We start from the raw sequence: 22,749 nt of genomic DNA on the forward strand, positions 1-22,749 counted from the left end.
CAACAGCAAGCTGCTCTAATTACAACATTTTTGCTGCAGTTTTGACACCTTTTGTCTGTATTCTGAAACTGCAGAAAAATCACTGACATCCAAGTGAGGCCTTAGGTTGTGTCCACACAGAGTTTTTTTGTCGAGTTTCCCATGATGAGTATTTGGTGCTATTTTTTTTCGCACTGGGTATCTTGTGTACAACACACGCACTGTATTATAGGGGCCAAATATCATTGTGCTTTTTTTTTTTACACTGCGGTAAAAGACCTGCTGTGCATATTTGTGTAAATATACATTTTTTGTAGATTTTCCCCACAGACTTTTATGAGATGAGAAAAAAAAAAACACTTTACCTTTCTGTAGCAAAACTGCAATAAAAGCACATTTAGATCACACATGACTTTATTAAAGTTTTATCACCGCTAAGTAACAGGATGCTTCTAAAAAAAAAAAAAATAATAAAGAAGTTTTATTGAAAAGAGGACATAGCAAAAGGAAACACTGCAGCAGGAAAAAAAAGTAAAAAAAAAAATGCAAGTAACTTAATTTAGCTTATTAGTGCAGAAATGCAGCAACATCAAAAAGGAACCAAACACTTTGTGGGAAAGTGGCCAAACTCTTAAAAGAAAAAGAAAAGTTAAAAAACCATGAGTTCTGAGTGGAATGTTGGAGAGTTTCTGCTCCTAAAATTCAGCAATAATACTGTGTGAAAATACCCTTAGGCCGGCGTCACACTAGGCGTATGAAAATACGGTCCGTTTTTTTACAGCCGTAATAAGCAGTAATTGTCCCAAAACACTGTTCCGTATTCAATGCGAGGATGCGATTTTTACGCAAATGTATCAGTGTGTCATCCGTATGGCTTCGGTACGGCGTTTTTTTCTCGCAGGCTTGCAAAATGGACATATCATGGATCCATCGGCTAAAATATTCTTAAAAAAACATAGATACAGTCTATATATATATATATGTCAGTGAGACACATATATATATATATATATATATATATATATTTATATTTAACTAGCTGAAGAGCCCGGCGTTGCCTGGGCATAGTAAATATCTGTGGTTAGTTATAGCACCTCACTTCTCTTATTTTCCCATCACGCCTCTCATTTTCCCCCTCACATCTCTCATTTTCTCCCTCACATCTCTTATTTTCCCCCTCACTCCTCTTATTTTCCCCCTCACTCCTCTCATTCCCCCCTAACACTTGTCATTTCGACCTCACATCTGTCATTTTCTGATCACTCCACTATTTTCCCTCACTCCTCTCATTTTGCACTCACACCTTTTCATTTTTACCTCACACCCCTCATTTTCACCTCACACCTCTCATTTTCTCCCTCATTCCTCTCATTTTCCCCTTCACTCCTCTTATTTTCCCCCTCACTCCTCTCATTCCCCCCTCACTCCTCTCATTCCCCACTAACACTTGTCATTTCGACCTCACATCTGTCATTTTCCGATCACTCCACTATTTTCCCTCACTCCTCTCATTTTGCACTCATACCTTTTCATTTTCACCTCACACCTCTCATTTTCACCTCACACCTCTCATTTTCCCCTCAGTATATACATGTTTGTCATCTCCCTTATATATAGTATACACCTGTATGTCATCTCCTGTATATAGTATATACCTGCATGTAATCTCCCCTGTAAATAGTATAAACCTACTGTATGTCATCTCCTCCTGTATATTGTATATACCTATGTGTCATCTCCTCCTGTATATAGTATATACCTGTAAGTCATCTCCTCCTGTATATAGTATATACCTGTGAGTCATCTGCTCCTGTATATAGTATATACCTGTGTGTCATCTCCCCTGTATATAGTATGTACCTGTATGTCATCTCCTCCTGTATATAGTATATACCTGTGTGTCATCTCCTCCTGTATATAGTATATACCTGTAAGTCATCTCCTCCTGTATATAGTATATACCTGTGAGTTATCTGATCCTGTATATAGTATATACCTGTGTCATCTCCCCTGTATATAGTATGTACCTGTGTCATCTCCTCCTGTATATAGTATATACCTGTGTCATCTCCCCTGTATATAGTATATATGTGTGTCATCTCCTCCTGTATATAGTATATACCTGTGTCATCTCCTCCTGTATATAGTATATACCTTTGCGTCATCTCCTCGTGTATATAGTATATACGTGTGTCATCTCCCCTGTATATAGCATATATCTGTATGTCATCTCCTCCTGTATTAGACCTCGTTCACACGTTATTTGGTCAGTATTTTTACCTCAGTATTTGTAAGCTAAATTGGCAGCGTGATAAATCCCCAGCCTACAGTAAGCCCACCCCCTGGCAGTATATATTAGCTCACACATACACATAATAGACAGGTCATGTGACTGACAGCTGCTGGATTCCTATATGGTACATTTGTTGCTCCTGTAGTTTGTCTGCTTATTAATCAGATTTTTATTTTTGAAGAATAATACCAGACTTGTGTGTGTTTTAGGGCGAGTTTCATGTGTGTCTTGTGTGTGTTGAGTTGCGTGTTGTGACATGCATGTAGCGACTTTTGTGAGATGAGTTTTGTGTGGCGACATGCGTGTAGCAACTTTTTGTGTGTCGAGTTGCATGTGACAGGTTAGTGTAGCAAGTTGTGTGCAGCAAGTTTTGCTTGTGGCGAGTTTTATGTGTGGTGCGTTTTGAGTATGTGCAAGTTTTCTGTGAGCAACTTTTGCATGTGTAGCAACTTTTGTGCATGTGGCAATTTTTCCGCGTGTGCAAGTTTTGCGTGTGGTGAGTTTTCCATGAGGTGAATTTTGCACGTGTGGCTGGTTTTGCATGAGCCTAGTTTTGCATGTGGCGAGATTTGCATGTGGCGAATTTTGCGTGCGGCGAGTTTTGAGCGGCGACTTTTGTGTTTCGACTTTTATGTGGCGAGGTTGGTGTATGTGTGGTGAAATGTGTGCTGAGGGTGGTATTTGTGTTCAAGCACGTGGTAGTGTGTGGCGCATTTTGTGTGTGTGTTCATATCCCCGTGTGGTGAGTATCCCATGTCGGGGCCCCACCTTAGCAACTGTACGGTATATACTCTTTGGCGCCATCGCTCTCATTCTTTAAGTCCCCCTTGTTCACATCTGGCAGCTGTCAATTTGCCTCCAACACTTTTCCTTTCACCTTTTTCCCCATTATGTAGATAGGGGCAAAATTGTTTGGTGAATTGGAAAGCGCAGGGTTAAAATTTCGCCTCACAACATAGCCTATGACGCTCTCGGGGTCCAGACGTGTGACTGTGCAAAATTTTGTGGTTGTAGCTGCGACGGTGCAGATGCCAATCCTGGACATACACACACACACACATACACACACACATTCAGCTTTATATATTAGATAACAGCGCTAGATAGCAGAAAAGCCAGTAATTCAATTGCCGGCTTTTGCTTTCTCCTTCACAAACCCGACAGGATATGAGACATGGATTACATACAGTAAACCATCTCATATCCCTTCTTTTATTACATATTCCTCTTTACTAATGTAACAAGTGTACTTGTGTCAAATTTGGGGTCTCTAGCTATTAAATTAAAGGGTTAAATCCCGGAAAAATTGGCGTGGGCTCCCGCGCAATTTTCTCCGCCAGAGTAGGAAAGCCAGTGACTGAGGGCAGATATTAATAGCCTAGAGAGGGACCATGGTTATTGGCCCCCCTGGCTAAAAATATCTGCACCCAGCCACCCCAGAAAAGGCACATCTGGAAGATGCGCCTATTCTGGCACTTGGCCACTCTCTTCCCACTCCCGTAGAGCGGTGGGATATGGGGTAATGAAGGGTTAATATCACCTTGCTATTGTAAGGTAACATTAAGCCAGGTTAATGATGGAGAGGCGTCAATTATGACACCTATCCATTATTAATCCAATAGTACGAAATGGTTAATAAAACACACACACATTATTAAAAAGTATTTTAATGAAATAAAGACACATGATGTTTTAATATTTTATTATACTCTTAATCCACCTGAAGACCCTTGTAACCTGAAATAAAGTTAAAAAAAACAAACAACAATATTCCATACCTTCCGTCGTTCAGTCTTGTCCCACGCTGTAAATCCATCTGAAGGGGTTAAATCATTTTACACCCAGGAGCTCTGCTAATGCAGCTGTGCTCCTGCCTGTAAAACTTGGTGAATGAATGGAATGCAGGGGAATGTACTGTAGTTACCTTGAGTCGCGGTGATGCGCCCTCTGCTGGATGAACTCATATGAACTCGAGCCTGGGAACTTTTCAGAATTTTTTTTTTTTTACTTTATTGTTGCTTTCTCACAAAGTTCCTTGTCATTTTTGTTTCTACAGGGAAAGAAGTTAGCTGGACTCTCGATCCAAGCTGCAAAAAGATGTTAATGAACGGCCTTTTCAAATGGCAGTGGAGAAAGACCAGTAAGTATAAACCATCTAAAGAGCTGGATAACAAAAGCAATATGATGTGTCTGAGGTCTGACAGCCCTGCAGGATCTCCAGCTTTGGACACCAGTCCTTGCTTTGCCAACTTCACATCTGCCATCTTCACATCCGCCATATATGAAATGAGGAGTAACTGGGCGTCCATTCAGCTCATGAAGGACTTCTCATCCTACAAACGATATTCTGCTGAACTCTCTACTAACAACATCCAAAACTCATGGCTGCCTGGAGAACCTACTGTACAAGCCAACCTACCCCAAGCATTGGCCTTACCCAACCAATTGGAGGAGCCTGAGCGCTTTTCTTGTCCACTCTCTTCTTGCAAATCAAATCCTCTATAACTGGGAAGCAGAACTGTGATAAGAACTTTGCTTTACATTTATTTATTTATTTTTTTAGTGTGTACTATACTTATGTAATGGACCACACTAGTGAGGAGTGAACGTGCTCGGATAAGGTGTCATCCAAGCATGATCGGGTGGGACCAAAGTGTCTTCAGCGTGTTTGAAAAATATACTCTAGTTCTCGCAGCTGTTCGACAGCCACAACACATGCAGAGATTGCCTAGACATGCAGCTGTGGGGACTTGAACATATTTTTCGAGCATGCTGAAGACACTCTATCAGCACCCAAGCATGCTCTGATAACACCTCTTATACAAGCACGTTCGCTCATCACTAGTGTTGAGCATTCCGATACTGCAAGTATCGGGTATCGGCCGATACTTGCTGTATCGGAATTCCGATACCGAGATCCGATATTTTTGTGATATCGGGTATCGGTATCGAAACAACATTAATGTAAAAATGTGTAAAAGAGAGAATTAAAATAAAAAATATCGCTATACTCACCTCTCCGACGCAGCCTGGACCTCAGCGAGGGAACCGGCAGCGTTGTTTGTTTAAAATTCGCGCTTTTACTTGGTTACGTGAAATCCCGGCTTGTGATTGGTCAGGGCGGCCATGTTGCCGGGACGCGGACCAATCACAGCAAGCCGTGACGAAATTACGTCACGGCTTGCTGTGATTGGTCCGCGTCCCGGCAACATGGCCGCCATTAACCAATCACAAGCCGGGACGTCACGGGAGGCTGGACACGCGCCCATTTTAAAAAGCGCGCGTGTCCAGCCTCCAGTGACGTCCCAGCTTATGATTGGTCACGGCGCCATGTTGCCGGGACGCGGACCAATCACAGCAAGCCGTGACGAAATTACGTCACGGCTTGCTGTGATTGGTCCGCGTCCCGGCAACATGGCCGCCATTAACCAATCACAAGCCGTGACGTCACGGGAGGCTGGACACGCGCGCTTTTTAAAATGGGCGCGTGTCCAGCCTCCCGTGATGTCCCGGCTTGTGATTGGTTGACCGCGGCGCAACCAATCACAAGCCGGGACGTCACGGGAGGCTGGACACGCGCCCATTTTAAATAGCGCGCGTGTCCAGCCTCCCGTGACGTCCCGGCTTGTGATTGGTTAATGGCGGCCATGTTGCCGGGACGCGGACCAATCACAGCAAGCCGTGACGTAATTTCGTCACGGCTTGCTGTGATTGGTCCGCGTCCCGGCAACATGGCCGCCCTGACCAATCACAAGCCGGGACTTCACGTAACCAAGTAAAAGCGCGAATTTTAAACAAACAACGCTGCCGGTTCCCTCGCTGAGGTCCAGGCTGCGTCGGAGGGTGAGTATAGCGATATTTTTTATTTTAATTCTTTCTTTTACACATTTATATGGATCCCAGGGCCTGAAGGAGAGTTTCCTCTCCTTCAGACCCTGGGAACCATCAGGAATACCGTCCGATACTTGAGTCCCATTGACTTGTATTGGTATCGGGTATCGGTATCGGATTGGATCCGATACTTTGCCGGTATCGGCCGATACTTTCCGATACCGATACTTTCAAGTATCGGACGGTATCGCTCAACACTACTCATCACTAGACCAGATCCATACTCTAGTAAATTATCACTTGCCAAGAGACACCATTACACGTGTCCTGTAGGGTCAACTGGTGTCCACATTCTGATTAGTGATTTCTAGAATACGGGCTCTCATTAACAATGTAGTAGTCCTACTTACTGATGTAATATGTCTCCTAAAATAATTCCCAATTGACCCTAAAAGGCTTTTCTCTGCCCAGGACATTCTATGAGCACTTACCCAGACAAGGTCAGTCTGTTCTGCAAAACTTTGTAAATTAATGAGGTTGGAACCCTTTTCTTTTTAGTATTCTACTGCTTGGTCCAGAAGGCAGTTGCTGATGGTGCTTCTCTTCAATTGAGTGCGCATCCTCTGATGCACATTTAGGCTGGTGTCACACTTGCGAGCGCAATGCGAAAAACTCACATGAATCTTTTGCCTCAATACCACTCGGGACCGGAGTGTGCGGCTGCATGTATTTCTATGCAGCTGAATGCTCGGGTCCCGAATGCTGGCGGCAGTGCCGGGTATTGAGGAGAGTGACTTGCATGAGTTTCTCGCATTGCACTCGCAGGTGTGACCCTGGCCTTATTTGAGTATCGCGGCACAGAGAACCAAAACCAATAGCAGCCACTGGCCAATCAGAGTCCAGCAGTTGACGTCAGCAGCGTATGATGTCTGTGGAGGAGCGAAGGAAAGGTAAGAACATTTTTTAAATAAATAATCTTTATTTTTATATAGCGCTAACATATTCCATAGTGCTTTACAGGTTTTTTTTTTTCCCCACACATTACTGCTCACAATATAAATTCCCTACCTTTGGAATTGTGGAGGAAGCTGGAGAACCCTGAGGAAACCTATGCGAACACGGGGAGAACATACAAACTCCTTGCAGATGTCCTTGGTGGGATTTGAACCCAGGACCCCAACGTTGAAAAGCAACAGTGCTAACCACTGAGCCACTTTTATGAGTAAGTGAAGAGCAGCACAAATGTGAAAACATATTTTGCCAATTAAAAAATGTTGTAAGTACAGACATGTCAAAGCCAAATGCATGAAAGTATGAAAAACAAAGCAGCTTTATTTAAAACATGACAGCAACAAGAGACAAAAATGCAGTTGCAGCGCCCCAGAGTCCTGGTCGTTGCAGTACTGTTGCTCCGCCACTAAGGGGGGCTATGGTACGTCTGATGGCACTGAAGGAGTTCATCTGACTAGGTATCACATACACCAATACATTTCACAGTCTGGCCACCAGGGGGAGCTAAGGGTACTATTCATTAGGCCACTCCTCACACTTTGGTAAAACTGGGGGTTAGGCAGGAAGTTAGAGAGAAAGCTGACTGGGTTGGAACCAGACAACACCTTGTGGCAGAGGGTGTTGTAGGGGAAGATTCGGTAGGGTCCCTATCAGGGGTGGGATCCTGACAGAGGCCTGGCAATCAGAGAGGAAGTTACGGGACCGCGCCTGCACTTCATAGCGGCGGTGCCCTAAGAAAGGACAAGAAGCGAGATTTATTGTGCTGAGTGAGAAACGAGATCAACGCAACAGGGAGAAATACCAGTAGGAGTCGTGCTGTTAGACCGAGGCAACATCCTACTGAGGCGTAAATAACCGGTGGCCGGAACGCCGAGGAAGTACAGAGCTCTAAGCATTACTTCAAACCAACGGCAGGACAGTCAGTTACAGGCGGGCTGTCTCACCTACATCACCTATGCAGACATAGGGGGCAACCTTTGGAGAGGGGTGACTCTAGGGTCCCGGAAGAGCTCCGAGCCTTCCCGTCATACGGGTGCGTCCTGCCATAAGATCTGGGGGACGAGAAGAAGAAGAACATCAGAATCGAGTTGTGAGGGAACACGAGAAACAGGCACAACAGTTGAGGGGTACTATCCCGTAAGCACAGCAGGGGAGGACCACAACACACAAGCGCTAGCAGGAAGGCACAGATTTCCACCTGCAACGGGAACTCTGGAGGTGCCATCGGACCGGCCGGACTTGCGCAGCCCGGTTATCCGTATTCCGGACTGAGGACCCAGAAGCCATCAGTAAAGAGGTAAAGAGACTGCAACCTTGTGTCCTCGTTATTTACTGCGACCGGCACCTCACCGCACCATAACATCATCCCATACCTCCACCTTTAGTTGTACGCCCCTCAGCAGGGTCACGGACCGGGTCTAGCCACCGTGACAACCCCAGAACAGAGACTCAGAGGCCCGGTACTGGGTACCCCTCAGCCCTGCGGCAGTGGGGGCGCTACATTTTGGCGTCACGAACAGGATCTACTTAAGCCTGAAGAATCGGGTCATGTGTGCCTTGGAACTGTGATTTATTGTACTTGGACTGTGACTTATTGCGAAGACTGTGTATTGACACTTGCCGCCAAAAGTTCCCGCCAAAACCGCCGCCATTGCAGCGCCACAGGGAGTGCAAGGGGAGAAGAAAGGCGTGCCATGGGAGGAGATTACCAAAGCGGCGCCAAAAGCAGTGACCGCCCCCTCCGACTCCTGCTGCGAGATGACGACCTGCCCCGCAGCAGAGGAGAACCACCCCCTGATTTGCAACAGCGGGAACGCGGTGAAGAGGGAGCTCGACCGCGGAGAAATGGCGGAGCCAGGTGCATGCACTGCCACCGAATGCCAGACAGCGATGATGAGCAGCAAGTGCCCGAGCGACGACGAAGAGATCCCGGCTTGCCCTCCCTCACCAGAGGCGGACCCGCAACCACCGCAGCGGAAAGATCTGAACTCCTTGGAGCTGCAGACGGAGGAGCCGAGCATACCTATCCCGACCACGGAGCCATGGAGGGCGGAGCCACATCGGGAGGCCACCTTGGAGGAGCCGCGGTCCGGGCTGCAGCTGATTCCAGCGTCCTCGTCAATGGAACGGATCAACATCGGTGGAATCACATCAGGCGCAGGTATGGAGGACGCCCCTACTCCCCCGGCCGATTCTGCTCCCCTGACCGATCCCGCTCCCGCGACCGCTCCTCACCCCAACAATAACCGTTTCCTCACGGTGGAGCGGGTAGTCCTCACCCCCGACGCGATGGGGAAGCTGGTACCTCCACTACCGACCAAGATGGGAGAACCCATAGACGTGGGCCCAGACGGGGTGATCCTCCGGTGGGACACCCCCTGGAACGAGCCGGATGGAGCTCCGGGGGAGAGTCTCACCCTTGCTGTGCTCACTTGGGAACAGTATAAACAATGTCTGATCCAACACTGGAAAAACCGAGACGAAACGGAACAATCTGATACGCCGAAAACGCAACGCAGGAAGCCTGCGCACAACAGGAAAGACGTGGTAAAGCGGAGAACTGTGCTAGCCTTCCACCCGAAGAGGGGTTGGGGCTCCATACAGGAACCGGGACTACCAACTGACGTCTTCATTACTAGTTTACAACGTGAAAACTCCCTGCTGCAGTCGAGATGGTGACCCATTGCAAAGGGGGGATCAGGTGACCTACACCCGCCGCCGGAATGCACAAGGATGGTGCGCTCGGAACGTCCACCGGTGTGAGCCTGAGGGAGCGTCACCTGTTGCTGTGTCCCCGATTGATTCAGATTTGACAGATCTTGTTACTATCACCACCGTCCGCCTTGTAGCAGCCACCGAGCTTGCAAGCAGGGTTAGCCTCCAAATCCAGACACCGGCTGATCTGATGGCACCTGAGAGACCGACCACCAGCACAGACATTGCATCGGCCGAGGACAGGAGACCATCCCCTGCACAACAAGAAAACTGAGTGGTTCAAGTAAGATATTAATGCTCTGCAAATGTACATAAGTTAACTGTTTCCACTGTTTTGCTGCTAAAACCCGTCTAGGGTTACTCTTAAAGGGATCCCTTTGTTGAGCTGGGATCCCTATTGCTTTTGTTTGTTTTCCACTTTTTGCACCAGTTATCAAGAACTGCTGAATCATGAACAATGCATGATACAAACTCCTTGTATATAGTTTGCACCTTCTTAAAGGTGCTCTCTACTGGTTTTACACAAAAGACGGACTCTTTGCGAAGATACGGTTCTTGGAACCTGCGTGGAGTCCTTGCTGCATACGGACTTGCGGCTTGAGAAGTTGCATTACCTCATAGAGACTTGGTCCCCTCTTAAAGGGGATGTTCACATCCTGCACTTATGAACAGTGTTGCCTTAAGATGGTTAGATGGCAATAATGTTTTGAAAAAGTAATGATGCTGATATGAAGAAGTTATATGTAGCCAACTAGTTGATTGTAAGAAATGTTTGATAATGTGATAGAAGAATGAGGACAGAAAGTGAACCTGTACGGGGTTAGTTGGTGAGTCCTCCCAGGGGCCATACAGAGATGGCTCAGTGATCTTGAACTGAAAAGAAAATGATATGTTCTATACTGTGTATAGTAGTGGAAGGACAGTAGGCCCGGGCAGAAAGGGGCGGTCCTGTAACAGAAAGGAGAGTCAGTAGGCCTGGATCGGTTAGGACAGGCGGTCCTGCAGACTTAAAGTGGGAGAATGCAAAAATGTTTAGTAACCTTATAATGTGATTGTAGCGCCCCCACCGCCGCAGGGCCGAGGGGTACCCGGTACCGGGCCTCTGAGTCTCTGCTCTGGGGTTGTCATGGTGGCTAGGCCCGGTCCGTGACCCCGCTGGTGGGGAGGCGACGTACAGTGAATGGTAGAAGTGGATGGTGGTAGTGCGGTGTTACGGTGCAGTGCCGGTCGCAGTAAATAACAAGGACACAGGGGTGCAGTCTCTTTTACCTTTACTGAAGATCTCTGGGTCCTCAGTCCGGATTCCGGATAACCAGGCTGCGCAAGTCCGACCGGTCCAATGGCACCTCCAGAGTTCTCTTCGCAGGTGGAAATCTGTGCCTACTTGCTAGCGCTATGTGTTGCGGTCCTTCCCTGCTGTGCTTACGGAAAGTCCCCACAACTGTTGTGTCTGTTTCTTAAGTTCCCTCACAACTCGATTAGATGATGTTCTGCTAATCCTCTGTCCCTCCCTGATGTTACGGTTAGGACGGCACCCGTTTGACGGGTAGGCTCGGAGCTCTTCCGGGACCCTAGAGTCGCCCCTCTCCACAAGTTGCCCCCCAAGACTGCATAGGTGATTTAGGTGAGACAGCCCGCCTGAGACTGACTGTCCTGCCGTAGGTTTGAAGTATTGCCTGAAGCTGTATATAGAAATACTTCCTCGGCGTTCCGGCCGCCGGTTGTGCGCCTCAGTAGGATGTTGCCTCGGTCTTACAGCACGACTCCTACTGGTATTCTCCTTCTTGCCTTGATCTCGTTTCTCACTCAGCACAATATATCTCGCTTCTGATCCTTCCTTAGGGCACCGCCGCTATCCTGAGCAGGCACGGTCCCTTGACGTTCCTTCAAGTTGCCAGGCCTCTGTCAGGATCCCACCCCTGACAGGGACCCTACCAAATCTTCCCCCGCAACACCCTCTGCCACAAGGTGTTGTCCGGTTCCAACCCAGTCAGCTTTCTCCCTAACTTCCTGCCTGACCCCCAGTTTTACCAGTATGTGAGGTGTGGCCTAATGAATAGAACACTTAGGTCCCCCTGGAGGCCCGGCTGTGAAATGTATTGGTGTCTGTGATACCTGGTCAGAAGAACTCCTTCAGTGCCATCAGACGTACCATGGCTCCCCTTAGTGGCGGAGCCACAGTACTGCAACGACCAGGACTCTGGGGCGCTGCATGATTATAAGAAGGTCATTAGTGGATTCAGCAAGTACGTCCTTAAAGGCAAAGTTGGATTGTTGTTCAGAATTTTGCACTAGTAGAATACCCGGTTGGGTAAGAAAGAGTTATTTATAGTAAAGTTATTTAAAAGTATTTAACCATGTTTGTAACGTTCAAGTGTCCTCACCTCCCATAAAGGGAAGCTCTGTTAAAAAGTTGACTTGTAGTTGCATTTTCAAAATTGTATGTCTTTTTTCTGACATGTATTGTTGTTTTCTTCCCAGTCCAGGAGTACTGGATTTAACCGGGGGGAGTGCAGCGCCCCAGAGTCCTGGTCGTTGCAGTACTGTTGCTCCGCCACTAAGGGGGGCTATGGTACGTCTGATGGCACTGAAGGAGTTCATCTGACCAGGTATCACATACACCAATACATTTCACAGTCTGGCCACCAGGGGGAGCTAAGGGTACTATTCATTAGGCCACTCCTCACATTTTGGTAAAACTGGGGGTTAGGCAGGAAGTTAGAGAGAAAGCTGACTGGGTTGGAACCAGACAACACCTTGTGGCAGAGGGTGTTGTAGGGGAAGATTTGGTAGGGTCCCTGTCAGGGGTGGGATCCTGACAGAGGCCTGGCAATCAGAGAGGAAGTTACGGGACCGTGCTTGCACTTCATAGCGGCGGTGCCCTAAGAAAGGACAAGAAGCGAGATTTATTGTGCTGAGTGAGAAACGAGATCAACGCAACAGGGAGAAATACCAGTAGGAGTCGTGCTGTTAGACCGAGGCAACATCCTACTGAGGCGTAAATAACCGGTGGCCAGAACGCCGAGGAAGTACAGAGCTCTAAGCATTACTTCAAACCAACGGCAGGACAGTCAGTTACAGGCGGGCTGTCTCACCTACATCACCTACGCAGACATAGGGGGCAACCTTTGGAGAGGGGCGACTCTAGGGTCCCGGAAGAGCTCCGAGCCTTCCCGTCATACGGGTGCATCCTGCCATAAGATCTGGGGGACGAGAAGAAGAAGAACATCAGAATCGAGTTGTGAGGGAACACGAGAAACAGGCACAACAGTTGTGGGGTACTATCCCGTAAGCACAGCAGGGGAGGACCACAACACACAAGCGCTAGCAGGAAGGCACAGATTTCCACCTGCAACGGGAACTCTGGAGGTGCCATCGGACCGACCGGACTTGCGCAGCCCAGTTAACCGTATTCCGGACTGAGGACCCAGAAGCCATCAGTAAAGAGGTAAAGAGACTGCAACCTGGTGTCCTCGTTATTTACTGCGACCGGCACCTCACCGCACCATAACATCATCCCATACCTCAACCTTTAATTGTACGCCCCTCAGCAGGGTCACGGACCGGGTCTAGCCACTGTGACAACCCCAGAACAGAGACTCAGAGGCCCGGTACCGGGTACCCCTCGGCCCTGCGGCAGTGGGGGCGCTACACAGTGATAAAAGAAAATGAAACAACGCAAGTAACCTATTGCGTGCAGAAAATATGCAACATCAAAAGCTTTGTGCGAACGTGGCCTTAAGGGGTTTGTCCGGTCTAAAATTATATGACTGCTTTCTGTGCTCTCAGCATTTTAAAGGGTCAGAAATAAGTCTGTAGTAACTCTATGTGACTGCAGACTTGTGACCCCTGACAGCATGTGTTTCAGTTTTGGTGACGGGAACGGCAGTCACGTGGCCATGAGAATGCCGGCCATAATCTGACTGACTATCATAATCTGACTGACTGTTTGACTCCAAGGTGCTCAATGTAAGTGTATTGCCAGTCAGGAAACAGTGTAGTCTGGTTCTGGCCGGGAGTATGTATATCGCACACTCGCGGCCACGTGACCGCCGTTCCCGGCACGGACATTATGCGCTATTTGAAGATTCCCAAGTCTGCAGTCACATGAACACTTTATAATGGTAATAAATGATAAAAACTGGTGTGTTGTTTGTTTGTTTTTTTTTGCATGACAAAAATCACTGAGATCTGATTTTGGCTTTAGAGTATGTGAATAGTTTTTCTTGCTGAGGTTTTGTAGTAAAAAGGCTACATTGCCAATTACCATGATGTGTGCGCTTTTTTTCCCGCTGGGTATGTTCATGCACGAAGAACGCAGTGTATTATAGTGCTAAATCTCACTCCCAATAGAAATATATAAAATTTTAACGCTGTGGAAACTGACCTGCTTTGCAGGAAACATTCATTATACTTTTCATACTGCCCAACTTTTGAAGACCAGAAAGAGGGACAAATTGGGCAGCGCGTTGCGGCAAATTTTGGCCAAACCCCAATGTACGCCCATTTACCATTTCTTTCTTTCCCCAGCGGCAGATGTCAGAGGGGCGCTGGCAATGCGGGAAATTGAGCAGATGCCCAAAACTGCAGGGTGTGGACCCAAATCTGAGACTGTTCTGCTGTATTTGGGTCTTTTTATTCACAGGACTCCGGTCCAGTGTCCAGGTCAGTGCTACCTGGTCGCTGCACGGGGCTCCGAACCTCTTACCATCCGGCCTCCCTGGTGCGGCTTTTGATTATCCAGGGCTGGTGCGACATCATCTGTGCGTCCTGCTCATCTCCAGTTATGGATTTTGTTTTTTGTTCCTTCATTCAGTCGGAGCTTTCCCATCTTTATGTAGCCTCTCTATGCAACATCTGGCTTTTTGGTGTCTGGAAGGCCGTGTTCACACATAACATAAATACTGTGCTTTTTTGTTTTCTGGTGGTTCCGCACCAAACTCCGCAAAAACAATCTTCTCTGGTTATTCCATTTTTGCTGCATTTTTTTATGATGCAGATGTGAAGCTGCGCTTTTAAGGTGTAATTTTGACAGTAGAGAAAAGCTTTGATTCTGCACTTAAAAACTGCAGTTTTTTACATGCTTTTTCTTAGGCTCCAAATAGAAGTCTCTAGAGAAAAAAAGAACCAAGACCACAGAGTTCAGCAGCGTCTTTAGATGCAGTTTTCATGAAATCTTATCCACTTTGCTTGGACAGTTAAAATGGAGAATTTCTGTGCAAAAAAGCAGCAGAAAACATTTACGCTACATGTAAACACTGCTTAAATGTGGATGTGATTTCATGAAAACTCCTGTCTTCATGAAGACACCTGCAGAAAAGAAGCAGTATTAATGCAACTTGTGAACATGGCCTCAGTGTTACCATTTTTATTACATTTATTTAATAGAGGTTTCATAGAGAAAAAAAATCAATCGTAATTTTTCTTTTTTTTTTTTACACTAGTTACCGACTCTGTAAAAAAAATCTGATCTCTGTGTTGTGAGGTTTGTTATGATTACAGGGACACCAAATATGTCCATGTTACTTGATGATCTTTGATGTTGTTTTTTTTTTTTTTTTAAAGTGCCGCTGTAAAAATTACATTATTATAAATGTTTTTCATTATTTTTTAGTAATTTTATAGGAAGGAAAATAAATCTCTTTTATTCTACAGACATAGAAATACACTACTATAGGCAAGGTATCAGTATAATCTGCCTGTAGAGTCACAGCCTGTAATATAGATCAAGTATACAAAGCAATCACTGAAATCTAAAAGCAATGGAACCTCTGGCTCAATAGCTTTAGCTCGTGCCTCCAATGATAGAGGCTGTGGGTTCAATTCCTAAGGAGACTCTCCCAAAAAATGAAGATTTCATTTTTGTTTTTGATCTTCATTATTTTTAGTAGTTTAATAGGCGCAAAAATCTACCTTTTTTTTCACCTGTATAATACAGATACATTGTACATAGCAGTGCATTTCTATTTATCTGTTTGCACCTGTATCATCTGCTTCTGCGGTCACTGGTTGCAATACAGCTCAAGACTACCAAATTCTTTTATGTTTTGTGGACTGTGGCTCATAGATAGAGCTGCTGCCTATGAACATGGAGTTGTGAGTTTGAGTCCTGGAAGAGACCCCAAACCATAGGGGAGAGCAAGATATAAGAGAGCAGAGAAGGGGGTTAGTTATTAGAAGCAAGGATAAAAGCTCTGACATTCACCAGCATCCTGGTGAATGTCATTATATCGCACAGTGTACTGTTAAAACAGGAAAATAAATTCCAAGTGTGTTGAAATTGCAAAAAAAAAGTGTGCAATTCCACAAGTGTTTTTTTTCACTTAACATGTTCACTATATGGTAAAACTGATGTGGCACTATGATTATACAGATTAGTAAGATTCCTCAGATACCAAATATGTTTAGTTTTTTTTTAAGTGATAAAAAAATGTTTTTATATTTACTAAAAAAAAAAGAAATTAGTTTTGTCATCATTTTCCAAGACTGTTTTCCATTCCTGAGATATGGGGATGTGTGAGATCTTATTTTTTGCGCCCTGAGCTGACATTTTTACTGATACCATTTTGCGGTAGATAAAATGTATTGCAGCAGCCATAAAAAAAATTTAATTCTGATGTTTCGATTTTTTTTTTTTTGCTTGTTACGACGTTTATCGATCAAATATAAGATAAATCTGCACTTTTACGAGCGCAGCGATACCAAATATGTGTATTTTTTTACTTTATTATTGGCTTTATTTTTAAAAACGTTTTTCACTTTTGTACTATATTTGTTAGTCACCTTAGGAGACTTGATGCCCCTCATTTGATGTCCCAAACAGCCCTCATTTTATGGCCAAATAATATAGGAGTAATAATTTTAATAAAAGCTTATATTCACTTAATACAGGCTCAAAGAACACCACGGACCCGTCTTCTCTTCTATCTCGAACAGCAGTGGGCGCTGGATAAAGGTTTCGGGTGGCCGCAGTCATTCAACAATGTCAGTTTTTAATTTTAAACTACGCCCCCTCACGGAGACAAGAAGTACCTGCGTACCCTGCCTACCCCTCTTTCCGGCCCTGCTGGGGCAATTTCCAGAGAACAGGTTAAAACTGAGTTGGGGTGGTGCGACTGGGGATTCTTTATCTTCGTGGTTCCCAGTGTTTGGGAGGCATCCAGGATTTCCTTAGTAGAAGGCTGGGGTCACACATGCGTGTTTTACGGACGTAAGAGCGCAGAAACTACGTCCGTAAAACTCGCATTACATACGGCACAATTATTCTCAATGGGGCTGCTCCTATCAGCCGTATATTACGGATCCGTAATATACGGCTTTCTACGGCCGTACAAAATCGCAGCATGCTGCGTTTGTCAGCGTATTGCGCAAATAATACGCCAATGAAAGTCTATGGGGGCGAGAAAAATACAGATTCCACACGGACCAGCAGTGTGACTTGCGAGAAATACGCAGCGGTGTTAGTGAAAAGTCGGTAATTCAATTGCCGGCTTTTCATTTCTCCTGCACAAACCCGACAGGATATGAGACATGGTTTACATATAGTAAACCATCTCATATCCCCATTTTTTTTGCATATTCCACGCTACTAATGTTAGTAGTGTGTATGTGCAAAATTTCAGCGCTGTAGCTGCTAAAATAAAGGGTTAAATGGCGGAAAAAATTGGCGTGGGCTCCCGCGCAATTTTCTCCGCCAGAATGGTAAAGCCAGTGACTGAGGGCAGATATTAATAGCCAGGAGAGGGTCCACGGTTATTGGCCCCCCCCGTGGCTAAAAACATCTGCCCCCAGCCACCCCAGAAAAGGCACATCTGGAAGATGCGCCTATTCTGGCACTTGGCCACTCTCTTCCCACTCCCTGTAGCGGTGGGATATGGGGTAATGAAGGGTTAATGCCACCTTGCTATTGTAAGGTGACATTAAGCCAGATTAATAATGGAGAGGCGTCAATTATGACACCTATCCATTATTAATCCAATTGTTTGAAAGGGTTAAAAGACACACACACATGATTTAAAAGTATTTTAATGAAATAAACACAGCGGTTGCTTTAATAATTTATTGCTCTCTCAATCCATCAGCAACACCCTCGCTTGGCAAAATAATAAACGCACAAGATACATACCTTCTGATGTCCTATCACGTCCAACGAGGTAATCCATCTGAAGGGGTTAACTAATATTACAGGCACGAGCTGCGATAAACCACTCGCTCGTGTCTGTAATCCCCGGGTGCTGAAAGGAAAGCTGGATCTGTACTTACATTGAGTCGCGGTGAGGCGCCCCTGCTGGATGTTCTCATGAACTGCAGCCTGGGAACTTTTTCCCACGCTCCAGGTCATATGAGGACATCCACCAGGGGGCGCATCACCGCGACTGAAGGAAATGTAGGTCAATGACCTACATTTCATTCATTCGCCGGGGATTACAGGCACGGAGCACAGCTGCATTAGCAGGGCTCCTGCTTGTAAAATATTTTAACCCCTTCAGATCATGGATTACCTCGTGGGACGTGACGGTTCAGCTGAGGGTATGTATCTTGTGCGTTTATTATTTTGCCAAGCGAGGGTGTTGCTGATGGATTGAGAGAGCAATAAATTATTAAAGCAACCGCTGTGTTTATTTAATTAAAATACTTTTAAATCATGTGTGTGTGTGTTTTTTAACCCTTTCATACAATTGGATTAATAATGGATAGGTGTCATAATTGACGCCTCTCCATTATTAATCTGGCTTAATGTCACCTTACAATAGCAAGGTGGCATTAACCCTTCATTACCCCATATCCCACCGCTACAGGGAGTGGGAAGAGAGTGGCCAAGTGCCAGAATAGGCGCATCTTCCAGATGTGCCTTTTCTGGGGTGGCTGGGGGCAGATGTTTTTAGCCACGGGGGGGCCAATAACCATGGACCCTCTCCTGGCTATTAATATCTGCCCTCAGTCACTGGCTTTACCATTCTGGCGAAGAAAATTGCGCGGGAGCCCACGCCAATTTTTTCCGCCATTTAACCCCTTATTTTAGCAGCTACAGCGCTGAAATTTTGCACATACACACTACTAACATTAGTAGTGTGGAATATGCAAAAAAAATGGGGATATGAGATGGTTTACTGTATGTAAACCATGTCTCATATCCTGTCGGGTTTGTGCAGGAGAAATGAAAAGCCGGCAATTGAATTACCGGCTTTTCACATATATCGCGCTGAATGAAATCTAAATACAGAATATATATATATGTGTCTCAATGACATATATATATATATATATATATATATATATATATATATATACTGTATATATGTTTTAATGAACATTTGAGCACATAAATCCATTAGATGTCGGTTTTGCAAGCCTGCGCAAAAATCTCGCAGTACGGATGCCATACGGATTACATACGGAGGATGCCATGCGCAAAATACGCTGACACACCCTGACTATGGATCAATATTTTGGGAACATTTCTCCGTATTACGGCCCTAGTACGGACGTATAATACGTGGCGTATTGTCTTACGCCAAGTGTGACCCCAGCCGAAAAGGTATTAGATATTGACATTTTTAACACCAGAGTTATGGACGAGCGTTGCCTGATATTTACATGTACTTGTCTTATCTGTAAATCGGACCAGACCAGGGCATGCTGTAATTTTTTTCACATGAAGATAAGGTCTACATTTTAGGATAGCCCATCTGCACTAGCACATAGACTAACATTGGGTCCAACTGCTCTCCAGCTTCCACACGGACCATAAATTCGCTCTCCTAAATGTACCCTTAAGTCTTAGGGTATGTGCACACGTCCGGAATGCATGCAGAATTTTCCTAAACCTGAGATTTTCGGCAGGAATTCTGCATGCGTATTTTTCGCGTTTTTTGCGCGGATTTTGCACGTTTTTTTGCGGATTTTTAGCGTTTTTTTCCTGGACGCTCCAAATGGCATAACATAATGGGAAATCCACATAAAATCCGCAAAAATAATTAACATGATGCTTCTTTCCTCGTAATGCGTTTTTTTTTGCGGAAAAAACGCATCATGTGCACAAAATGCAGAATGCATTCTAAATGATAGGATGCATATGTATGCGTTTTTTATGCATTTTTATAGCGTTTTTATTGCGAAAAAAACGCGAAAATTCCTGAACGTGTGCACATACCCTTGTTCAGATGCCTCTTTTCACAGATAGGGCATTGTAATCAACATGGCTTTTCACACGTCCATATATATATATATATGTATATATATATATATATATATATATATATATATATATTTTTTTTTTATTTTATTTTTTTTATGGAACAAAAAAAACCTAAACGTTTTCAGTTTTCATCAAAGTCACTGATTAAACACACCAAATCACCAATATAAGTCCATGTGCCCATGAAACTTGCGGAGACCATGCGGATTCCATCAGTGTTCTACTTGGCTTTACCATTGCAATGGATAGGAGAAACGTTACACATTTTTTTTTTTTAAGCAGAAAATCACTGATGAAAGTTTGATGATCCGTTTTGGGCAGATTAGAAAAATCACTTGCATCTGAATGAATCCTTAGAGGAAACAGCGATAAGCCGCACAACAGTCACTTTCAGAGGATCAGTAAGTGAGTGACAGACACCAGCAGGGCAAATCTAGTGCAAGCCTTATAGGCTAAGTTCACACATGGAGTATTTGGTGCCAATTTTTGTGCATGGTAATTTCACTGTATTTTCCAGCATCGGCAAAATAGATACGTTTTAGCTTAATCTCCTCCATATGCTGCCTTTTTTTTCCGTGCAGAATCAGTACAGAAATTGGCTCTTGTTGCCTTTTTTAATTTATTTTTAATCCACCACAAATCAATTTTTTATTGCAGAAATGCAACATTCAGGCTTAGATTTTACCCTTTCATTTCAAAGTGAAACCTAAATCTGCAAATTAAACCGCCGACCTTGTGTTTTGTTTCTTTTCCGCAAGAAAAAGATGCACATAAAACCTCATGGATAAATGCGGGAAATATGCACAGACTTTGGAATTAGAAATAAGGTAGAAAAATCTGCACTCAACTTATATCCTGAGCTGTAAAAAAAAGCTGTGCCGCCACGCTTTCTCCAGTATGGTTGTACGTGTTTGTGCAGGGGATTTCGTAGACATGGCGCTCAGTCTGAAAACTAGCAGAATTAAATAGTTGAATCTACCACTAAGCACCAGTAAAAGATTAACTGTACACACTGCATGGAAATAAGACCCTTAGGCCGGTGTCCCACTTGCAACTGCAATGCGAGAAACTCATGCGAGTCTTTCACCTTTATAGCCGGCACTGCTGCCGGCACTCAGGACCGGAGTGTGTGACTGCATGTATCTCTATGCAGCTGAATGCTCCAGTCTGAACCGCTGGCGGCAGTGCTGGGTATTGAGGCTCGAGTTTCTCGCATTGCAGTTGCCAGTGGGACACTGGCCTTATAAATATAGTGACTACTGGAGACAGGTCCTGATAAGGGAAGGGCTGGGGTGGCACTAGCATCATTGCTATAAACTGTTTCAGCTACTTTGGGGCTTGATTGGAAATTGTCTGCAAGCTGTGTGGAAGGTCATTACCCCAATTCCATCACAAAGTTGAGGACGAGTCTTGTTTCTTTCTCTAAATCAGCAGCACGTAGGAATCAGTATGGCTACCGTTGGGCAGCATGCATCCAGTTCCCAACCGGGAGACTCCTATACACAGGCTTTAACAGATCCACTGGTACTACTTTATTCTCCATCCATGGAATCTGCACCAGCCTTCTAAGGCTGCCGTCACACTAGCAGTATTTGGTCAGTATTTTACATCAGTATTTGTAAGCCAAAACCAGGAGTGGAACAATTAGAGGAATAGTATAATAGAAACATATGCACCACTTCTGCATTTATCACCCACTCCTGGTTTTGGCTTGCAAATACTGATGTAAAATACTGACCAAATACTGCTAGTGTGACTGCAGCCTTAGCCGTCTTCAGTGCATGGTATAACTGACTATCCAGGGCCCAATTGGAATCCATATTGGTGGTTTGGTGGCCCTGCCGTTAATCCTTCATAACTCAATGGGAATGTCTCTACATATTGGCCAGTTGACTATTCCAAAAGCAAAGTCCAAGTCTTGACTCCTGCTGGATACAGCGTGCCAGAGGTTTCTCAATTGACTTATCTATACCGTGATGATCTGACTGAGCTAAAGAGACCACCTTTCACCTATTTGGCTTTAATAATCATGGCTCTCGAGAACCCACCTGAGAAGATACTGACCTTCCGCCAGATCTTTAGCTATAAGGCTGCCATCACACTAGCAGTATTTGGTCAGTATTTTAAATCAGTATTTGTAAGCCAAAACCAGGAGTGGGTAGTAAATGCAGAAGTGGTGCATATGTTTCTATTATACTTTTCCTCTGATTGTTCCACTCCTGGTTTTGGCTTACAAATACTGATGTAAAATACTGACCAAATACTAATAGTGTGACGGCAGCCTATTCGTGACATGTTTCCCTTCTATATGAAGTGCACGTTTAAGTTGCAACAAGCCATCAGAAAAAAAACTGTCAAAGTATTCCTGCTTCAAGAAGGTGGCCCAGGATGAAAGCAATCCAGGTGTGTGGTCCTCAAGGGGTCAAAGCCTCTATAAGTAATTTGGAGGGTATATATGACTTGATGCTGCTGGAGAGAGTGACTTTCATTATCTAGATGCTTTTAGCTAATTCATAAGTGGATTTTTTTTTTTAAGTGTTGCATAATTCTTGTACGATTGTACTGGAAGACCTTTCATTCACACATTGCACACATACTTGCAACAGTTTGCAGTATATTGAAAAATTCTGCAAGTGTGTGTGTGTGTGTGTGTGTGTGTGTGTGTATGTATGTATGTATGTATGTATATATATATGTATGTATGTATGTATGTATATATATA

Source organism: Ranitomeya variabilis, chromosome 4 (genome assembly GCF_051348905.1).
Source record: "Ranitomeya variabilis isolate aRanVar5 chromosome 4, aRanVar5.hap1, whole genome shotgun sequence".
Taxonomy (NCBI): domain Eukaryota; kingdom Metazoa; phylum Chordata; class Amphibia; order Anura; family Dendrobatidae; genus Ranitomeya; species Ranitomeya variabilis.